Here is a 20,939-nt window from a genome sequence, read left to right on the forward strand (position 1 = left end):
TGAGCAATTAGGCCACTGAACATACAAGGGCTTCTTCCAGAGCGGGCTTCCTGTGGTTCCCCAGAAAGCTGTGACGCCCCTATTTCCCAGTAAAGCGGCAAGTGGGAGATGCTAGAGGTATTATCACATAGTGTTACAGGAATTGTTTCTTAAGAGATTCAGGCCAAGGCTAAAGTGACCCTCTGAGATAACTACCAACTCCTACTTTATTGAGAAAAACTAGACCATGGAATGGAGCACAGAAATAGCATTCAAAGGAAAAACAGAGAGAGAAGAAAGGGGCGTTAGGAAGTGCCCTCACCACCTGCCTTTTGTCACTGTAACCTCACCTCTATCACATTTTGAAAATTAAGAGAGAAAAAAGAAATTTGAATCAGAAAAAGAAAAGGAAATAGCACTCTTCTCAAAGCTGGCTTGAAGGACCCCAGTGGTAAGTGGATTCCTTGTCATGCAGAGATGCAAGGCTCCTGGGCAGAAACAACAGACCAAGTGTCATCCATTGTTCTCAACCATTGTTTTAAAATATCCAGTCCCTTTTTCCTCACTTTCTCCTGTTCAAGAACAGCCCCTGGCTGTGGAATGTGTATTTCTGCAGAGAGCATCTGCTAGTCCCAAATCAATGCCATTTTCTTTGGAGGAAAAGCAAACAAAAGAGCAAATGATCAAAGGACTTGTAACTGTTTAGGTACAAGATGTAGTTTAGATGGCATTAAATCTGTAGCTCCCTCAAGGCAAGACCAAGGATAATGCGGTTGACAAACTGGTGCTTTCAGCAGTTCTTAAGATGGTTAGACTCAGAGATAACCCCAGGCTTTATAGGGATCTTTAGAAAGAACTATTGCCTGCAACACCACCCCAGGTCCCCCCACCCGGGGCTCCCCGCCTGCCCTCCGCTTCCACACCGCCCCCTACCCCGTGCCCCACCACCCCCAGAAAAAAAAAAGTTGTGAGATGATGGTCAAATCTGATTATCTGAGCCTCCACTTCTTTGCCTGTTATATATAATGAGAATAAAACCTCACAAATTTCAAGAATCAAATAAACTCTATACCAGTACTTTTGGAAATGAAAAAAAAAAAGAAAGAATTATACTAAAACTAGAAGTGCAGATGATAGAAGGCAGGTAGGGAGAGTGAGAGGAAGACAAAGAGATAGGTTAAAGTAAGAACTTACCGGAGGTGAGGGAGGAAAATGGGAACAAAAATGTGAGAAAGGGTATCAATGTGTGAGAAGTAATGTACCTACTACCTAACGCATGTAACTGTAATTCCTCTACACATTACCCCCATAAGAAAGAAAAAATGAGGGCCGGGAGTTTGGCCTAGTGGTTAAAGTGCTTGCCTAGCATGCATGAAGACCCGGGTTCGATTCCTCGGTACCACATACATAGAAAAAAGCCGGAAGTGGTGCTGAGGCTCAAGTGGTAGAGCTCTAGCCTTGAGAAAGTCCAAGGACAGTGCTCAGGCCCCGAGCTCAAGCCCAGGACTGGCAAAAAAAAAAAAAAAAAAAAAAAAAAAAAGAAAGAATGAACAAACTGACAGGGTAAAAATGTCAACATCTCTCCTATGCTGTGATTTCATTTGCATGGAATAGTCCAGCATTGTTCTACAGCATTTTAAACTTCTTCTATTCTTTTTTTTTTTTTTTTTTTTTTTTGGCCCCCTTCTCTTCGCTCTGGCCCCGCTCGCCCTGCTCGCTCTGGCCCTGCTCCGGCCCCTTCTCGCTCCGGCCCTGCTCGCTCCGGCCCCGCTCGCTCAGGCCCCGCTCGCTCCGGCCACCACTCGGTTGGGCTCCGCTTGCTTGCTTTCGCTCTCTGTCGCTTGTTGCAGTCTCGTCTCTGGCACTTCCGGCTTGGTTGTGTATGTGGGATACCGAGGAATCGAACCCGGGTCTTTGTGCATGCTAGGCAAGCACTTTAACCGCTAGGCCAAACTCCTGGGCCCCCAAACTTCTATTCTTGACAGGTAGATTTTTCTCTAATAAGCTTTACATTTCTCCCTCTGTAGCCCTAGGATCCACCCAACTCAAGTGGAATTTTAGTTCTGGGGAGGTGGCAGTCATTCAATCCAAGGAGAAATTAGTAGTAGAATGGGCATTCCACGCGCCCCCAGGCTGGCTGCTTCCTAAGCTGCCCTCAAGGGGTGTTAAAACAAGTCAGGGGGTTCCAGCCACAGAGACCTCGCAGCACCAGCTCTGAGAACACCCTCGATCACATCTTTTGCATTAACCCTTGCGCGCCTAACTAGAAATCGAGGGATTGAACTTGTGTGTGACCTTTTGTCTCTGTGCATATCTTTGGATAGGATTGGGTTAGCACTTGCTTAAATCCTGGGTGGTTGCAAACTTCACAGATGGCCAGACCACACTGGACACACAAAGCTAACCGTTTTCCCAAAACAAGGTCTGTGAAGTGAGTGAAATGCCATTTTAGGGGGCTGGGTAACCGGTGGTCATGTGTGGCGATCCTTCAGTTTTGCATAAAAGGGAGTGTTACTGGCGCAAAAGAATCACAGCTGGAGCTTAGCATGACCACACTGCACAAACCCCGTGCTCTGTGAACCTCACTGTGACATCTTACCTGTGCCTCTGGAGAGAGAGCGTCCCACGTGGAAAATCACTCCACAAATCAGGAAGAGCACATGGGGCCAGCTGCCGGGAGAACCCATGGCAGCCAACGGTGTCCCCAGCGCAGTCCCCAGCAAGCTGCGCGGAACTTCCTTCCCTCATTCAAGCCGGCCGCGCTCCCTGCTTTCCCCACTAGTTTCCTAGTGCGCATTTTACACATTCCACACGTTGCCAGATCCTGATCTTCTGGGATCACTGTGGCCTGTGGCCTTCTCACCCTGCTTTCAAGGAGTCTCGCTGGCACACAGAGACCAACAAAGACCTTCACTGCGGTTACCCCACGCCCAGTGCACTGCCTCAGTGCAGCCCATCGGAACAGAAAATGAGGGAACCACATTTATTGATCGACTGATCGGCTGACGGTAATTAACAGTTCTCGTTATTGTTAGCACCTGGCACACACATGAACAACATACACGGTTTGCTGGGCATATCCTTATGTCCACTGAGTGGTTTTTGTCTTGTGTTGTTCTGTTCACAACTGCATGTGGTCACGACATGGGCCATTCCTTGTGGCTTTGGCCTGGATGGGTTACTGAGTTTAGAAGAGAGATGGCTCATCTCCAGAGGCCACCCCCAGCTCCACCATGGGTCCAGCCAACCCCTCACGAGCAGCCTTTCCCGCTCCTCGAAGCTTCAGTTTTTCTAGCTGCAACATTAGAGGAGGAGGAGGAGGAGTTTGACCTAGTGGTAGAGTGCTTGCCTAGCATGCACGGAAGCCCTGGATTTGATTCCTTGGCACCACATACATAGAAAAGGCCAGAAGTGGTGCTGTGGCTCAAGTGGTAGAGCTCTAGCCTTGAGAAAGCTCACAGTGGCCTAGACCTTGACTTCAAGTTCTAGGACAGGCAAAAAAAAAAAGAGAAATTAATGTTCAATTTTTTATTATGGTAAAATGTACATAACATCAAATGCTCCTTGCCAACCACGTGGTTCAGTAGCATTTAGGCATCCACAGCACAAAGCAGACATCCCTCTGCCCAGCTCCAGAGCCACTGTCCCCTCTGGTGGGAAGCAGGGCCCTGTTACACCAAGACTCCCCCGTCACACTGGTGTTTCACCTCAAGTGGGAGGGGAGACCCTGGGGACCCCACTGCCAGGGTGACGCGGCTACGTCTTTCCCGTCCACTCGATGGCTACCGTACCTGACCTTGTCACCTGGTGTATTGCATTCGCGTCCATTTATTTGTTTACTTTTCATCCCTACACACATCACCCGCCGTCACGCACCACCGAGAGAGAGAAGCCCGGCTCCCACCCACCCCGCACCCGAGGCCCTCCTGTCCAGCGGGCCGGGCGAGGCCGGGCGCCGCCCCGGAGCCCACGGGCGCCCGTCGGAGCCGGCCGGCCGCGCGGGGTGCAGGAGGTCCCCATCCTCCGAGGCCGAGGCCGGGCGCCGCGGCCCGGTGTGGGGAGCAGGCCACGCGGGCCTCCGCAGACGCCCCCGCCCAGGCCTCCTGCGTGCTTCCTGCCAGCTCCAGCTCTCCTCCCGATCCTCCCCGCGCTCCAGGCGGGAGCGGCCGCGACGCCTCCACGGCCAGGCCGGCGCCCGGGGGGAACCGGGGGGAATGTGGGTGACCCGGGGGGCCGGGGGGGCCGGGGGAGCGGACCACAGCGGGCTCCCGGGCGTCCCCGGCCCGGGCCGGCCGGCAGCGGCGCGCGGGGCCGTCTTTCCCCGGGCCTCCGGGCCCCGGGGCCGCGGCCGGGCGGCCTCCAGGACCCCGTGCGCTCCTCCCCTTCCCCCTCCTCCCCGCCCCCCGCCGTCCCCTGCTCCTCTTCCTCCCCCCTCCCCGCCGTCCCCCTCCCCCCTCCTCCCCCATCCCCCCCCCATCCCCGCCGTCCTCCTCCCCCCTCTTCCCCCACCTCCCCGCCGTCCCCTGCCCCTCCGCCCCGCTGGGTCGAGGCCCTCAGGTCGGTCACTGCCCGCGAGTGACCCCGCGCGGGGGGCGGGGCGAGCCGTAGGCCCCGCCCCTAGTCGGAGGCTCCGCCCCCGGAGCGCGGTGATTGGCGGGTGCGGCCGCGGGATGAATGAGGTGACCGCGCGGGCGGGGCGCGGGGGCCGGGGAGGAGCCCCGGGGGCCGGGGAGGAGCCCCGGGGGCCGGGGAGGAGCGCGGGGGCCCCGCCCTGGCGGCGGGCGGTTAACGGTCCGCGCGTCCAGGGAGGGGCGGGGAGGTCGGCGGCGGAGGGAGCCGCGCCCGCCGCGGAGCTCGGATCCCGGAAGGGACGGCGGCCCGAGGGCTGCGGCCGGACCGTGGGGGCGGAGGGCCGGGGCCGGGGGCGGCTGGCTCGGGGTTCTGAGGAGGAGGAGGAGGAAGAGGAGGAGGAGGAGGAGGAGGAGGGCGCGGGACCGGGCCCCGGCCGGGCCCCGCCGCTCCGCCCCGCTCCGCCCGGCTGGCGGGAGGCGCGTGTCCTCGCGTCGCGCACGCCGGGGTCCCCGTGAGAGAGCCGCCGGGGACGGTCCCCTCGTGAGCCGACGTCCGCGCACGACGCCCCGCTCCCGAGGAGCCGGGGTCGGGCCAGGACTCAGCGGAGCCTCGACAGGGCCCAGGCCCGCAGCCCCCGGTCCCCGCACCCCAACCCGCCCCCAGGCCCACGCACCCCCGCACCCCACCCCACCCCGGCCCCCGCACCCCACCCCACCCCGGCCCCCGCACCCCCCCTCCCGGCCCAGATCCCCGCACCCCCCCACCCGGCCCAGATCCCCGCACCCCACCCCGGCCCCCGCACCCCACCCCCAGCCCCCCGCACCCCCACCCCCCCCCCCGCCCCAGGCCCCCGCACCCCCTGGCCCCAGACCCCCCCACACCCCGGCCCAGACCCCCGCACCCCTAGCAGACCCCTCCCCGCGGATGGAAACGTCCTGGGGTCGCCCCTGTGTCTGTACAAGCGCGCGCTGTGTCCTCCGCACGGCCGGGGCCTGGGCCGCGGAGGGCACTCAGAAGGGTCCCGGCCTCGCCGGGCGGCGGGTGGTGGGCGAGGCCTCGAGGCTGAAGGAGGCCGCAGCCCCCCACGTACCTGGAAAACGTGTCGGGGGCTGCAGACTCCTCAGCGCAGCCGCCGTGTGCGTTGTGTCTTTTCTAAACCACCTCCCCAGGAGGCGCACTGAAAGCACAGTAAGCGGAGGGGCCTCGAGGGGCCTCGGAGGCTTCCTTGCACTTCTTTGCCTGTCTCCCAATGACCCTGTGAACTGTGTGCTGAGCTGGACGGCCGTATCTGCCTGTTGCATACCTGGCTCGGCCTCATGCTAGAAGAAGGAGGAATCACACAATGACACATTCTCTGCCCTTGGCTTTGGTCAGACAGATGTGGACAAACTAGATGAATGTCACAAGTGACATTTTTGTTCTAAGTCCCATTCCATGAAGATACTGGTTACGCAGAAAGGTGAGATCGAGTTTAAAAAAATATCTACTCTCTGCATGGACAATATGGGGAAGTGCATTTTCAAAACTGTAAACGGCCTAAAAATTGCCCCCAAATTTATGCTGAGAGCTATTTGGCAAATTTTTCAGTATTTCATTCATTGAAACACCTGTAGAGGGTGCCTTGACATTTAGTTGTCCAACTTAGAAGGTAATTAGAAGATTGACCAATTAAGTGTGTAGAAAACATGCTGTTCAGGGCCGGGAGTTTGGCTTAGTGGTTAAAGTGCTTGCCTAGCATGCATGAAGACCCAGGTTCGATTCCTTGGTACCACATACATAGAAAAAAGCCAGAAGTAGTGCTGAGGCTCAAGTGGTAGAGCTCTAGCCTTGAGAAAGTCCAAGGACAGTGCTCAGGCCCTGAGCTCAAGCCCAGGACTGGAAGAAAAAAAAAAAAAAGAAAAGAAAACATGCTGTTCAATCCAGAAGGGCCTTGACTGGTTCTTAGATCATAAATTTGAAAAAAGTACTAAACATCAATGGTTTTTGAATGCAGCATAAGCTTATAGAATTCCACTTGTTTCCCCCCCCCCCAATCCTGGGGCTTGAACTCAGGGACCTGAGCACTGTTCTTAGGCTTCCTCAAGGCTAGAGCTTTACCACTTGGGCCACAGCACCATTTCTGGCTTTTTTCTATGTTTGTGGTACGGAGGAATCGAACCTGGGTCTTGGTGCATGCTAGGCAACCACTCTACCACTAGGCCAAACTCCCAGCCCCTTCCACTTGGTTCTTAAGATGGCACATTCATTTGATTTGGTCTTGACAAGCACATATTTAATGTTGCAGGTATGAAAGTAAGGTCTAATAGGGACACATTATCCTGAGGACTAAAAGAGCATATGACCTGACTAGATTACATATGGCTGATAGCTTGTTTTGTAAACGACACAAGTGGTGCAAAATATATTCCATACTAGACCATTCTGTAGATGTTAGCCAAAAGACACATCTTAACAAAGGCTATATTGTTATACACAGACAGTTGTTGGCTAAAAGTTATCTGTTGTCCAAGTTCTAGAAGTCTTAAGCACTTTCATATGCTATGAAACAAATCAGTAACAAAATTTGTGTTTTGATAACCAGTGAAGTAAAAGGCATGTAGAGAATCTGTCCTCTGTATCTTTTTAGCTCAGCTTAGTATTTGCAAAGTTAAGTCAGTCTTCCCGTGGTGAAATTTTATCAGATCATGATTGTACTTAAAATTTCCGAAGTCATACCCAACCGTCCAGAGACAAGGACATAGTAAATCCACTAGCACAATGATGTTCATTGCAGCACTATTTACCATAGCAAAGATATGGAACCAACCCAGATGTCCCTCAGTTGATGAGTGGATCAACAAGATGTGGTATTTGTACACAATAGAATTCTATGCTGCTGTCAGAAAGAACAACATTGCCCCATTTGTTAGGAAATGGAACGACTTAGAAAAAAATCGTATTAAGTGAAGTAAGCCAGACTCAAAGGAACATAGGCTCAATGGTTTCCCTCATTCGTCATAATCAGTAGAAACCTTGGGCTCTCCTAGCAGAGATTTGCAATAGAACAAAACCTAGGTACATAAGGCCATACAGTATGACATTAAATGAAAGGACCTCCAGGATATAGAAACAAAAGCCATATAATGAGGGATTGTCCTTAATGTACTATGTTATCTCTCATCTCTTTTGCTGTCCCTTGGTTATCTCATATTGTTACAGTATCTCACTTTGTTACCTGATATATTGGACATATTTGTATTTGGTTATTTGAAATTAGATAGGGAACGGGAGAAAACAAGATGAGGGATGGGGGTGGGGGGGAGGAAAATGGGGACCAAGACATGAGAAAGGGTATCAATGTATGTGAAGTAATGCACCTTCTATCTGGAGAATATAATGTAACCCTTCTAATAATTACAATAAAAATATATGAAAAAAATTTCCAAAGTCATTTAATTTCTGCTGAAATAATACCTAAAGAAAGCAATGTTGAGGCTGGGAGTTTGGCTTAGTGGTTAAAGTGCTTGCCTAGCATGCACTAAGACCCGGGTTCAATTCCTCGGTACCACATACATAGACAAAGCCGGAAGTGGTGCTGAGGCTCAAGTGGTAGAGCTCTAGCCTTGAGAAAGTCCAAGTGTTCAGGCCCTGAGCTCAAGCCCAGGAGTGGCAAAAAAAAAAAAAAAGAAAGCAATGTCTTACTGATTTTCACTTTGGTTTTCCATTCACCTCTTCTTTAGTTCAATAAACATATGTTCAGCTCCTTCTGGCCCACGCAGCGTTGTGTGCCTGTGAGTGGGTCCTGGGGCTTGAACTCAAGGCCTGGCGTGGTGTTTGAGCGGTTTCAGTCAGGGCTGGGGCTGCACCGCTTGAACCACAGATTGACTGCCAGCCTTTTGGTCTCACAGACTTTCCTGCCTTTGTTTCAGTTGGGGATTGTGGTGGGGTGGGGACTTCTGAGAGGCTGGAGGTGGTCGAGGGGGTGTGGTGGGATCTTGGAGGGCAGGATGGGGGCCGTCGAGGGGGTGGGGTGGGATCGTCGAGGGGGTGGAGTGGGGGGCCGTCGAGGGGGTGGGATCGTCGAGGGGGTGGGGTGGGATGGAGGGCAGGGTGGGGGCCGTCGAGGGGGTTGGGATCGTGGAGGGCAGGGTGGGGGCCGTCGAAGGGGTGGGGTGGGATCGTCGAGGGGGGGGGGATCGTCGAGAGGGTGGGGTGGGATCGTGGAGGGCAGGGTGGGGGCCGTCGAGGGGGTGAAGTGGGGGGCAGTCGAAGGGGTGGGGTGGGATCGTCGAGGGGTGGGGGCCGTCGAGAGGGTGGGGTGGGATCGTGGAGGGCAGGGTGGGGGCCGTCGAGGGGGTAAAGTGGGGGGCCGTCGAAGGGGTGGGGTGGGATCGTCGAGGGGGGGGATCGTCGAGAGGGTGGGGTGGGATCGTGGAGGGCAGGGTGGGGGCCGTCGAGGGGGTGGCTCGGGCCGCCCTAAAGAAGGCGCAGATGCCCGGCCCCAGGACCGCGAAGGCCGGCGCGGCCAGCGCGCAGACTCGGCATCCCTCGCGGGCCCGTCGGGAAGGAAGGGGGAAAATCGGCCCGCGGACGCGCCGACCACCGCGCAGCGGCCCGGCCCCGCCTCCGCCGCTGGGGACCCGGAGCGGCCGGGCCCCCGGAGGTCCCGGAGGCGGGGATTGGCTAAGAGGCCGCATGACGTCATGGCGCGGGGCCCGCTCGCGATTGGCCGGCGGCGCCATTGTGACGTCACGGCGCCCACGCCGCGGCCGCCGGCGGCGCCTTCCTCTTCCCGCGGTCCTCGGCCGCCTCCCGCGCAGTCCTCCTGCGCTCGCCCCGCCGAGCCGCCAGCGCCGCCGCCGCCGCCGCTCCTCCTCCTCTTCCTCCTCCTCCTCCCGCCGCCCCGCGGGCCCAGGTGAGCCGCCGCCCCGGAGCCCGGCCCGGCCTGCCTGACCCCGTATGCGCCGCGCGCCGCCGGGACGCGGGCTGGAAGCCGTCGCCGCCGCCGGTCCGCGCGGGGACCGCTGCGTGCCCGGCCCGCGCCGCGGGGGAGCCGGGTGGCGGCGTCGCGGGCGCGGCCGGCGGGGAGGGCGGGAGTCGGGTGGGCCAGCCGGGGCGGAGGCCGCGCGCGGGGCTGCCGCCGCGACGTGTCCCACCTGTCCGGGGAGCGGCCCGCCGCGGGGCCCGGGCTGACGGAACCGGGCCTCCCCGGGCGGATGCGCGGGGCGGCGGGCGGTCAAGGGGGCTGGGCGCGCGCGGGGCGCCCCTCCGCCGCCCGGCGCGGGGTCCTGTTTCCAGCGTCCGCGGAGGCCGCCGCGCTCCCGGGGCCGGGGCGTGGGGCTGGGGCGCGGGGCCGGAGCGCGGGGCGTGGGGCCGGGGCCGGAGCGCGGGGCCGGGGTGTGGGGCGTGGGGCCGGAGCGCGGGTCGTGCGGCCGGGGCGCGGGTCGTGGGGCCGGAGCGCGGGTCGTGCGGCCGGGGCGCGGGTCGTGGGGCCGGAGCGCGGGTCGTGGGGCCGAGGTGTGGGGCGTGGGGCCGGAGCGCGGGTCGTGCGGCCGGGGCGCGGGGCCGGGGCTCCGCCGTCCATCCCCCTCGCCGCGGGGCAGGCGGAACCTGTTGGCCCACCCTGGCTTTTCCGGCTGTCCGCGGCCCCCGGCGTTCGCTCCCGAGCTCCGGGGAGACAGGCACTGGAGCGAGCATTCTGCCCGCGGGAGAGCCGCACACCCAGGAACTTGGAGCGGGTGCCCCACCTCCTCGTCTTCCATTTTCCTCTCATCTCCAGTTGTACAGCCCGTCAGACGCCTGTGAGAATGTAATCCCTCGACTCCTCACGACCCCGTCCTCACCCCCTCCGCCCCCTGACTCCGCTTCCCGTCCTCCCGGCGGCCTGCTGGGTAGGGCCCTGCCCTCCGCACCTCAGGGCTGCCTGGGGCCAGACCTCCGTCTTGGGTCGGCTGATGGTGTGCAGACGTCTTTTTCCTTGTTCGTCCTCACTGTAATTATTGCTTGGTCTCCTGCCTTTAGACGGGAGCACTAGTCCCTCCGGTGTCTTCTGTCCAATTGGAATTAAATCAGCAAGACAAACTGTTACCCCCCCCCCATCTTTTTTTTTTCTTGCTAGTTATAAGGCTTCAACTCAGGGCCTGAGCACTGTCCTTGGGCTTTTCTCAAGACTACCACTTGAGCCACAGCACCACTTCCAGCTTTTTCTATGTATGTGGTACTGAGGAATCGAACCCGGGTCTTCGTGCACCACTAGGCCAAACTCCTGGTCCTCAAGACAAAAGTTTTTAGTTTCCCTTAAGGTACAATGAATGAAGATTGTAGAGGGCACACATACACAGCTTTATCCCTTTCCCTTCTGTGTGCACACTTCCTTTCAGAGGGCTAGTATATCATATACATGTATGAACACATATAATATGCATGTACGTATGCGTATACATATTGTAGGTATGGGCTGGAACCCTGGGCCTCACACTCTCACCTGGCTTTTTTGCTCAAAGCTAGCACTCAACCACTTGAACCACAACTTGATTTCCAACTTAGAGCTAGGAATGGAGATAAGAGTCTCGTGTGCTTTTTTTTTTGTTCGGGCTGGCTTTGAGCCACAGTCATCAGGTCTCATCCTCCTGAGTAGCTAGGATTAGAAGTATCAGCCACTGACTCATGGTGGCTCTTGCTCTCTGCTTTCCAGCTCCCCTCCCCTTAGCTACCTATAACTTTTTGCATACATTTTATATCCAGTTCTTTTCACTGTTGTTGGAGCCAGGGTGTGAACCCAAGGCTTCACACTTGCTAGGCAAGGGATCGCCCATGCAGCCACCCCAGCTTCCACGCTGTTGGTGTGAGAATCATTCCCCACAGATCCCTGTGGGAAGCTATATCACCCCCTGCTTTTTAATGAGTTAAGAAGGAAAGCCTAGAGCTTTACCCAGAGAAGTTTCCAGATTCACTTACCTGTGTCTCTTGCCGAATACCCACCCCTGCCTGGCCTTGCACTGCTAGGGTTTTTGTCCAGTCAGCTACATGCATTTATGTAACTGTGTTACTTAGTGACAGAAAACTCTAACCTGTGCTGAAAGCTTCCACAATGGGAGTTTTCATCTCTCAAAGCTGCCAGTCCTGGGCTTGAGCTCAGGGCCTGAGCACTGTCCTTGGATTTTCTCAAAGCTAGAGCTCTACCACTTGAGCCTCTGCATCACTGCTGGCTTTTCTGAGGAATTGAACCCAGGTCTTCATGCATGCTAGGCAAGCCCTCTACCACTAGGTTACACTCCCGGCCCATCAGTTTCTCTTAGCCCATGGTCTATTTTTCTTTTCTTGGTACTAGTTCAGTGGTTGTTAGATGTGGGCTGCCTCTCTTCATGTGTGGCTGCTGGCTGGTGGCAGCCAGGTGATAGCCAGGAGGGCGTGACTGTGGATTCCAAGTACTTCATCTACAACCAGACCTTGCCAAAGCCTGCGAGGAGTGGACCTCGGGGGCGGGCGCCAGGGCATCCTGGGAGCACTTCCTGTCACAGCAGAGCCTCGCGGTGCGGAAGCACTCAGGATGCTTTTGCTCTGAGGAACAGAAAGCCAGTTCAGGTAACTGAACCTCATACCCACTCTGGAAAGTTCTTAAAAGCAGTACTTTTGCTGCATTTCTCTGAGGCCCTCGGAGGTACTGTCTGTGTCCTTAGGCCAGTTTTGAACGATGACTGTGACTGTCTGGATACCCCATCCCAGAAGTGGAGGAACTGGAGAGGACTTCTCTTCCCGTCACCTGGCTCCTGTGGAGCTTGGCGTAGGCCTTGGTTGCTTGAAGCAATAACTCAGACAGTAGAAATCAGACCACCTGGACATATCCCAGAGGTGGCAGCTGTCCCTTGGCAGAGGGCCTGCTCCCACACCAGGAAGTCAGCCTGCCTCTGTGAGGCCCTCCGGGATGCTGGCACCAAACTGAAACACTTGGACTCAGCACTTGATTTTCACCTTGCATTTTTGCGTGGGTCTTAGTGCACAGGCAGTGATGGGAGGACATGCATTCCATGCTGGGGGGTCGTGGGGCATGGACCTGGTAGCCCAGTTAGTTTTACCTGGTAAAGAAGACAGCAGAAAAAGGTTTTTCCATCAGCAAGGGATTGCTGTAATGCAAACAACTATCTCCTCCCACGTGTCGGGCCCGGGACAGAGCCCTGTGTGAGTACCAGGCTCAACTATTCCTAGTTGGTACAAGACCTTTCCTACTATACAGACGGAGCTGTGAAGCCTAGAGAAGTCTGGAGCCTTGCGTGAGGCCACAAGGCGTGCAGCCATATGCCGAGTTGCTTGGGGCCAGTATGCAACCAAGTGTTAAAGCGGAAAGAGAGAGTGCACAGTGAGGGCTCCGCTGCAGGAATGGGCGTTCTGTCGGGGCATGTGGAGTGGGCTGGGGAGGGGCTGGGCAACTGCTGGCCGGGAGCACAGCCCCAAGAGGACAGGACCCGAGGTCCTTTGGATTCAAGGGCCCCTAGGGAGGGAAGGCATCCCACCCAGACCAGTGCTAGAAGGGCCCGTGTTGCAGGGCAGCGCCTTGTTAGGCAGGGGGAAGCCGCATTGGGAGAGCCTTTTCTTCCCTTCAGATCCAGAGCCCCCTTTGTGCCCAGCCTCTGTCTTGGCCAGACAGGTGGGGGGGACTGGCCTTGGTCCAGTACATTTTTCTCTTGTGTTTCATTCATCTGCAGGTTTTTCCTACTTAACATTGGGGTAAAGATAAGGCTTGTATTTAGTGAATCTCACAGTAACCGAGGGCATTTTCCCACATTTCAACACTACTGAAATTGGGGTGCCTCCTGAGCCCTTTCATGAAGAAGCCTTGAGGAGAAGAAAGCCCCGGGTATTTCTCAAGCTCCTGTGGCTGGCGGAGCCAGGATGAAGAAGTCAGGCCTCTGGCCCCTCCCGCCAGCTGTCTTCCTCACATAGATGAGTGGTGAATCGCAGGTTTTATGATGGGCCTCTGGGTCTAGGAAGCACGCACATGTTTGCCTGCCTGTTAAAAGCTAAAGTCATGGTGTGTAAAGACAAGCAGGCATGGGTGTTTGAGCAGAGAGCCCGCTGCTCTTATTTAGAAACCTGCTGTTCTGGTCCTTGTTCTAAACACCAGCCATGAGAAAATCAACGCTTGATCTCTTTTTCTTTAAAAAGATGAAAGGGGGGTTGGGGGCGTGGACTGGTGGTAGAGCGCTCACCTCACATGCACAAAGCACTGGATCCAGTTCCTCAGTACCACCTTCATAAAAAAAAAAAAAAAGCTGGAGTGGTGCTGTGGCTCAGGTGGCAGAGCACTAGCCTTGAGCAAAAAGTGTCCAAGGGTAGTGCCCAGGCCTGAGGTAAAGCCCCATGCCTGCCCCCCCCCCCGTTCCCCACACAAAAAAAAAAGGGTAAAATTTCATACTTTTTTTTTTTTTTCAGCCACGAATAAAGCCTTCATCTCTGGCCAGGTTGATGTCACCTCTGAGAGAGGGAGTCACAGTGGCAGAAGGAAGCAAACCTCTGGGTTTGTTTTGCAGAGGTTGGAAATAAAAGTGCTGAATACTTTCAGGTCTTACAAAACAAATCATTGAGGAAACTGTGGGGACCTAAGTCTGACTTTCTCCCAGTGTTGATTTCAGCCAGTAAGTGTTACCCACACCAAACTCTATGGGTCCCACTTAGTGCTGATGGTGCCAGAATTTACTTGGTGAGTCTTTGGGTATTTCTTTTTTTTTGTACTGGTCAGACGTGAACTCAGTGGCAAGGGTACTGCCCCTGAGCTTTTTTGCTCAAGGCTAATGCTCTACCACTTGAGCCACAGCTCCACTTCTGGCTTTTTTGCTGCTTAATTAGAGATAAAAGTCTCTAATTAAGAGGACTTTCCTGCCAGGTTGGCTTTGAACCACAGTCCTCAGCTCTCAGCCTCCTGAATAGCTAGGATTACAGGCCTGAGCCGTTGCGCCTGGCCTAGGCTAGTGTTTGGAAAGGCAACATTTCCCCTTCTTCCTTCTCTTTCCCTGCTATCTCTGCCTGTTGAAATAACTGTTGTAACTGCCTTTAGGTAATAGAGTATGTGCCTTATATTTTATGTTAGGCATTTGCACCTTTTGTTCCATGTCTTCTTGCTGTCTGGGATGTAAGTCATATGTTGTAAGATTCTTGGAGCTGATACCGTCCTGTTCTTTCTGATTGAAAGGATCGTGGCTGCACTCACCTCCAGACTGCAGTTCTTATAGTTGCATGAGGCTGGCCTGCTCTACCAGCACCAGCTGTGAGTCTCCGCTTTGCCATCTCCTCTTACGTCACCAACTGAAGAGTTAATTAAAGTCTCGCTGGAGAATTGTCCTCTCAGGTATAATTTTATCTGAACCCTAGAGTGCTGCCCCCCCCCACCTTGGTAGAGCAAACTTGAGGACAAAGCCATTGTCAGGATTTCTCTTTCCCCAGAGAGCAGTTCTCAGGACACCGAATTCAGTCATTATTCATTTGATTCCCTGGGACTTGGCAAAGTGGTGTGTGTCCCTGCAGGGCGACATACCTGGTGTTCAGGGCACCTCTGCTTCGGTCTTTGGCAGGAGAAACAAATTAATATTTACAGAACCTGACACCTCCATCAGCACTGTGATTTTCAGTACCTCTTAAAATCTGAGTTTGGGGCCGGGAGTGTGGCCTAATGGTAGAGTGCTTGCCTAGCATGCACAAAGACCCAGGTTCGAGTCCTCAGTACTACCAACATAGAAAAAAAGCCAGAAATAGTGCTGTGGCTCAAGTGGTAGAGTTCTAGCTTTGAGAAAGCCCAGGGACAGAGCTCAGGCCATGAGTTCAAGGTCCAGGACTGACAAAAAAGAAAACATCTGAGTTTGCTGATAGAAATTCTGTGTGTTGAGTTACTGTCACCCTGAGGCACTGTAATGCTTCTTGGTAAGGAGAGGAGGAAGGGGGATGAAGCTGCTCAGCTCAGCAGCCCCCACTTGTGGGGAAGTGGGCTCTAACTCCTCCCTGATAAGTCAGCCTGGGACCTGTCCAGTGCCCCCACAGAGGCTGTGGAGCCAGCCTGTGCTGCAGGCAAGCTGAGTGAGGGAGGCACAGACGGACCTGTGCACTGAAGTAACCCGCCCTCTACACTGTTGTTTAGAAGAGGAAACGCCCTTCTGAAGGATGCCAGTTCCACAGCCCCCTGAAACTGAGAATGACTTCTGCAGGAAGAGTACCACACACCAGGCGCTTTATTCTGAAATGCTTAACATAAGCCCCCAGAAAGGAATAGTCCTAGTTTAAAGATGAGGAAACTGAGTTCTCTGTCCCAAGCTTTCTCCAGCCCCAGTAGGTGGCAAAGTGGGTAGCCTGTCAGACCCTGGCACCACTCTGAGTTTAGAAACCAGGAAGCACAGCTGATGGACATGTTTCTCTTGGTTCTGTTCTGGGAGGGGACACTGTGCTGAGATGGTTTTGCTGAGAGCTGAGAGCACACCATTTCTGGTCAGCCTTGCTCCTTATCCTGAAGTTGAACGTCGTCTTCTGGGGCAGTGCAGACCTGGGGACGCAGGTGGTAGAGCTCTTCCCTGGCATGGGTAAGGCCCTCATTTGGTCCCCAACACCGCCCCAAAAGTTGAAACATGAAACTGCTCCTGTGGCAGTTCAGCGTTTAGTGCATGGTCTGATGCAGTGGAGTCTGGCCCTGGTGTCCTTTCCTGGCCTTGGCCCCCTGCACTTTTGATTTGAAGGCATAAGACAGAGGTGTTGGCTGCTAGGCAAAGGGCCTGCCCCCTTCAGAGCCTCTCTCCAATTCCAACCCCAGCTCACTCATTGTGATTCAGGCCCCATTCAGGGGTGCTGAGATCCTTTCACTTGCTCAGAGCTGAGTTTTCTTAGAGGGAGAGTTGAGTCTCTAGATCTGTCTGACAAAGAATGCAATGGCTGAAAGTGCCCAAAATCTAAAACATGGAGTCACACTAACACGGAGTCTGACAAGGTAATGAAGCTGCTGTTAGCCTTCATCACTCCCAACAAAGAAATGAACATGGGTTTTCTTTAAAAAAAAAAAAAAAAATGTGGGCTGGGAGTTTGGCCCAGTGGTAGAGTGCTTGCCTAGCATGCATGAAGACCTGGGTTCCATTCCTCGGTACCACATACATAGAAAAAGCTGGAAGTGGTGCTGTGGCTCAAGTGCTAGCCTTGAGAAAATCCAGGAACAGTGCTCAGGCCCTGAACCCAAACCCAGGACTGGCAAAAAAAAACAAAACAACAACAACAAAAAAAATGCCATGTCATCACAGGCTTTAAAAATTGACCTTTTAAACCAATCCTTTCTAGACATTTTAACTGGCTCTCTGCACCTCCACCCCTAAACAGTTATAAAATGTAGGTGTTTCAACTTCCATGTTACATTTCTTATTGCAGTGCATATTTGAATTTACTTCTTGTGAGACATTTCTCTTGTGGGAGAGAGGGTGCTTAACAAAACGAATATTTCTCTCCCCTCAATTTCAGTCAAAGTTGTAATACTGCCTTTGTACACTTTGTACAAATTCGCTTGGAGAACATGATCATTTATTTTGCATATTCAAGTAATCAGCTCGGAGACTGCAATCAGAAAAGAACTGTAAGTAGCTACTCCTAGGAGAAAACATTGCTTAAAAATCTCTTGACTCTTTGTTTCATAGCTATTTGCGACTGATCTGTTGGTTTCTATGTTAGAATCTGAGCGAAGAAGAAGCCAGTCTCTTCAAAAGTGTGTTTCATAACTGGGAGGTAGCTAGAAGAATAGCCTCTTCAAAGCCCTCCCCTTCCTCCCCCGCTTTCACCCTTGTAGTGAACCCTCCCTGGGATTGAACCCAGGACCTCAGGCATGTGAACAAATGTTCTACCGTTGAACCACAGCTACTGCCTGACGTTGACTCCATCATGTGTGTGTGGGGGGGGTTGTTTTGAGATTGTCTCACTAGTAGCCTAGGTAGGCCTGGAACACATTATGTAACCCAGTCTCAACCGCAACCTTGCCTCCTCCTGCCTCTTCCTCCCCTCCACTGGCTGGGATTATAAGTGTGTGCACAACTGGCCCCGCTGGTTGATTTTCATCATGTGCCAGAACAGAGTTCAAGCTTCACGACATCATCGTTTTGAGAAGTGGGCTACTATCCTTTAGAGGATTGAGGTAAAAAGTTGCAGAGTACTGGAAGAAGACTCGGGCTAAGCTGCATCCTGGGCAAGGGGTGCTGCTCACCATGGACCACTTTTTTCCTGGCTCCATTCTGTCTTCTTATGTTCTAGTCTTCACTCTTGCTGTAGTGGCTGGCGCGGCTTTCTGCGTGCGTGTGTGTGTGTGTGTGTGTGTGTGTGTGTGTGTGCGCGCGCGCGCGCGCGCGTGTGTGAGCGTGTGAGTGTGTGAGCACAGTTTCACCGTGTGGCCCATCCGTTGCTTGCTCACTCAGTCACTCACTGCAGGGCATCTCTGTGTGCTGTCCTCTTCCAGGAGACGTGTCAGCACCGTTAGAGTCTTTGCCAGGGGGTACAGTCCACTAGAGGGGTGACGTGTGTACATGAATATGTGCTGCAGATGAGGGTGTGTATGCTGTAGTTAGCTGTGGCTGCAAGCATATTTAATAGGGGCTCTGGTAATGGGATCCCCAAACAAAGTAGGTTGGTAGATTCCTTCTCTTCATGGTACATCAGAATCTTGGCCTCTCCTCCCGGGGCGGGGCCGGGCTCCTGATGCCGTTGGTCCAAGCCAGAGGCAGGGAGAGGTGAGTGAGGTTAGGTCTAGGTGAGAAAGGTGAGCTGGTGGCAGCAAAAGAGGTCGGTATGTCTGCAGCAGCAACACGTTGCAACCAAACACCATCTTTCACCTCTGGGGCTCTGAAGCTGATCCAGAAAATAAAGACCAAAGTCCATATACTTAACCTTCTTGTTGTAGCGATTTAGGAAACGTGAAGGACACCAAGGCCAGCATGTGTTCCTTAGTGAGGATGGAAGCCCATGGCTGCGTGAAGCTCCTGGAGCCCAGGACAGGCTGCTTCATGTGTGCCCTCCGTGGCTTCCGGGGGCCACATCACCAGGCACAGTTCCCCAGGGAGCTTCATCTTCCTCCCCTGTGAGGGCGAGTGCACTGGAGGAGACATGCTGTGCTGCTACCACACATTGTTCACGCTGCCCCGGTGTGTACTGTGCTCTGATAATACCCACAGAAGCTTGTTTAGTATGGCGGCAAGCAGGTTAGTGACGTGGCTGGACGGGACACAGCGTCAGGAGTCTGTTACTCCTCTTTTCTCCTAGTTTCACTGCAATGGAAACTGAATTTTTTTTTTAGTGAGACTGTAATCAGTTCATTCTAAACTACTGAGTTAAAGTAAATAAATGGTGTTTGTATGGCCTTCCCTTAGGCATTGTTCCCTGTGGTCAGGCTGTTTCCCTGGAGGCCGCCAGCTCTCTTGTCATAGCCTCTGGGGCACAGGTCCTGCCCTCTGCCCTCAGCAGATCTTGCTGCTTGAATTGGGGAGGGTAGAAACACAAACCAACACGCTGGCTTGTGCTGGAAAGGAAAAGATGCTCCGTGCATGAGGTCTCTGTGGGTCTCCATGTCTGACTTGGCGCTGGTGATTGCGAGACATCAGAGGGGAGCAATATGCAGAGTTGTAGCGTTAGAGATCCCTGTCCTCTGGTGTCACCTTGCTTTTATAAAACCCTGTCAGTTCATGCTGTTCTCCACCTATGCTAATGGGATTCACACCATGAGATTGTAGCTACACAGGTGGAGAGATGTCGATGAAAACTGTACTGGATGCAGTTAGAGAATCTTAAATCCCATCAAGATGTGAGAGATGCTATCTCCAGAAAGGTAAATGAGATCCCGAATTCTTGCCCTTTTGGTTTGATTAAAGTAGCGTTTGTAGATGTTGGATTGTCATTTACATGAATCGGTCTCCCTCTGAGACCAGCGTGTGGGCGGGGCCAGTGCGGTCCACGCCCCCTGTGGACCCCTCCACCTCCCTTTCTGCAAATCCACACACCTGTTATGCTTTCCAAACTGGGACAAACGCTGCAGGCCTGTGCTCTGTGGCTGCAGCCTCGGGACAGACTCCGAGCTCAGCTTGGGCATCTTGTTTGTTCATGACCTAGGGTTCTGCCGTCTGCCACCTTGCACCCAGACTGTTCTCTCCTCCAAAGAGAGCAGGTCGTGTGAGGAAGCGGCATGCTCGAGAGGTAAAATGTCTCTCCCGGATTCTTGTTTTGGAAAAGGTGTCGGGTAGTTTTCCGTATTTATTCCTGCCTCCTGTTCCCGTCCTCCCTGTGTCTGAGTAGACGCACTGGAGGGAGCACCCACCGGGTGGTGAGGAGAGCAGCATTGGCGGAGCCTTCCTAAGCACCCTCGCTTGGGACAGCGTCCAGCCTCGTGCTCGGCTGGAGAAAATTGGTGTTTGTGCTCCCATGGCAGTGAAGGTCAGCTCGCTACTGCTTGAATCTCATGGACTTTAGTGCCTGGGCTGGCTTTGAGCCTCGATCCTCAGATCTTAGCCTCCTGCGTAGCCTGGCTGATTTTCTTTCCTTCCTTCCTTTCTTCCTTTCTTTCTTTCTTCCTTTCTTTCTTTCTTTCTTTCTTCTTTTTTTTTTTTTTTAGCATATCCTTGTAAGAGGAAGGGAGACTAGACAGTTTTTCCCACAGCCACTGTTAAAGCTCCTTGGTCTAATGACCTGTACCTTTAAGACCAATCAAGAGACTCAAAAAACAGTTATGTGGCTTGTGTCCTCTGATGCTTATCTTGTTGGAACTTGATTTTAAATCATGCCGAGATAAACATTTTACGTAGTTACTAATGCATTTTAAAATAATCATTACCTGATAACATAACCTATTCCTTTACGACAAGTAGACTTTCACAGCTTAGAAACCCCTGGTGAGTACAGGCAGGGCTTGACATCGTGGCTGGTGTCCGGGCATCTGGCTTAGTGAGGGCCCAGGGCCTTACCCACTCCTTCCACATCAGGGTTGGTGTCCTGACACCCAGTACAGAGCCTGGACAACCAGGTACAGAGAGGCAGTAACTGTCAAAAGTAGTCCCTTAGCTTAAGGAAGTCATTTTTATTTTGCTGAACCCCAGAAAAGGGCCCAGAGCTTAGGGGTGATTAGACAGCGGTTGGAGATTGTGTCCACAAATAAAGTGGGTCCTGTCTACACAGCTAATAAAACAATAGCAGCAGTTGCTGCCGTTTCCTTTTATTTCTATATAACTATAACAGTATCTTTAATCAGATGAAGGCGTTTTCAGCTGGACATGTGAGTTTATGAGTATAATGTGCCACCCACCCTTTGAGCGTCAGGCTCATCCTGGGTAGGGAGTGTATCTGTAGGTCCCCCACTTACAACAGAAGTAGAGAGCCTGATTGCCTGGCTTCTGAGGTTATAAGTTACTTCAAAGAAAACA

The 20,939-nt window shown here is 53.8% G+C and overlaps 1 protein-coding gene across 1 annotated transcript in view; it reads left to right on the forward strand.

Annotated features, from left to right (window-relative positions):
* The first annotated feature begins 9,365 nt into the window (after positions 1-9,365).
* Elovl5 (ELOVL fatty acid elongase 5) overlaps positions 9,366-20,939 on the forward strand; it is a 35,789-nt gene continuing 24,215 nt past the window's right edge. The window contains exon 1 of the mRNA XM_090355475.1: positions 9,366-9,445. The gene's annotated coding sequence lies outside the window, so the exon portion shown is untranslated. The remainder of the gene's footprint in view (positions 9,446-20,939) is intronic.

Source organism: Megascapheus bottae, chromosome 22 (genome assembly GCF_031878675.1).
Source record: "Megascapheus bottae isolate mThoBot1 chromosome 22, mThoBot2.hap1, whole genome shotgun sequence".
Taxonomy (NCBI): domain Eukaryota; kingdom Metazoa; phylum Chordata; class Mammalia; order Rodentia; family Geomyidae; genus Megascapheus; species Megascapheus bottae.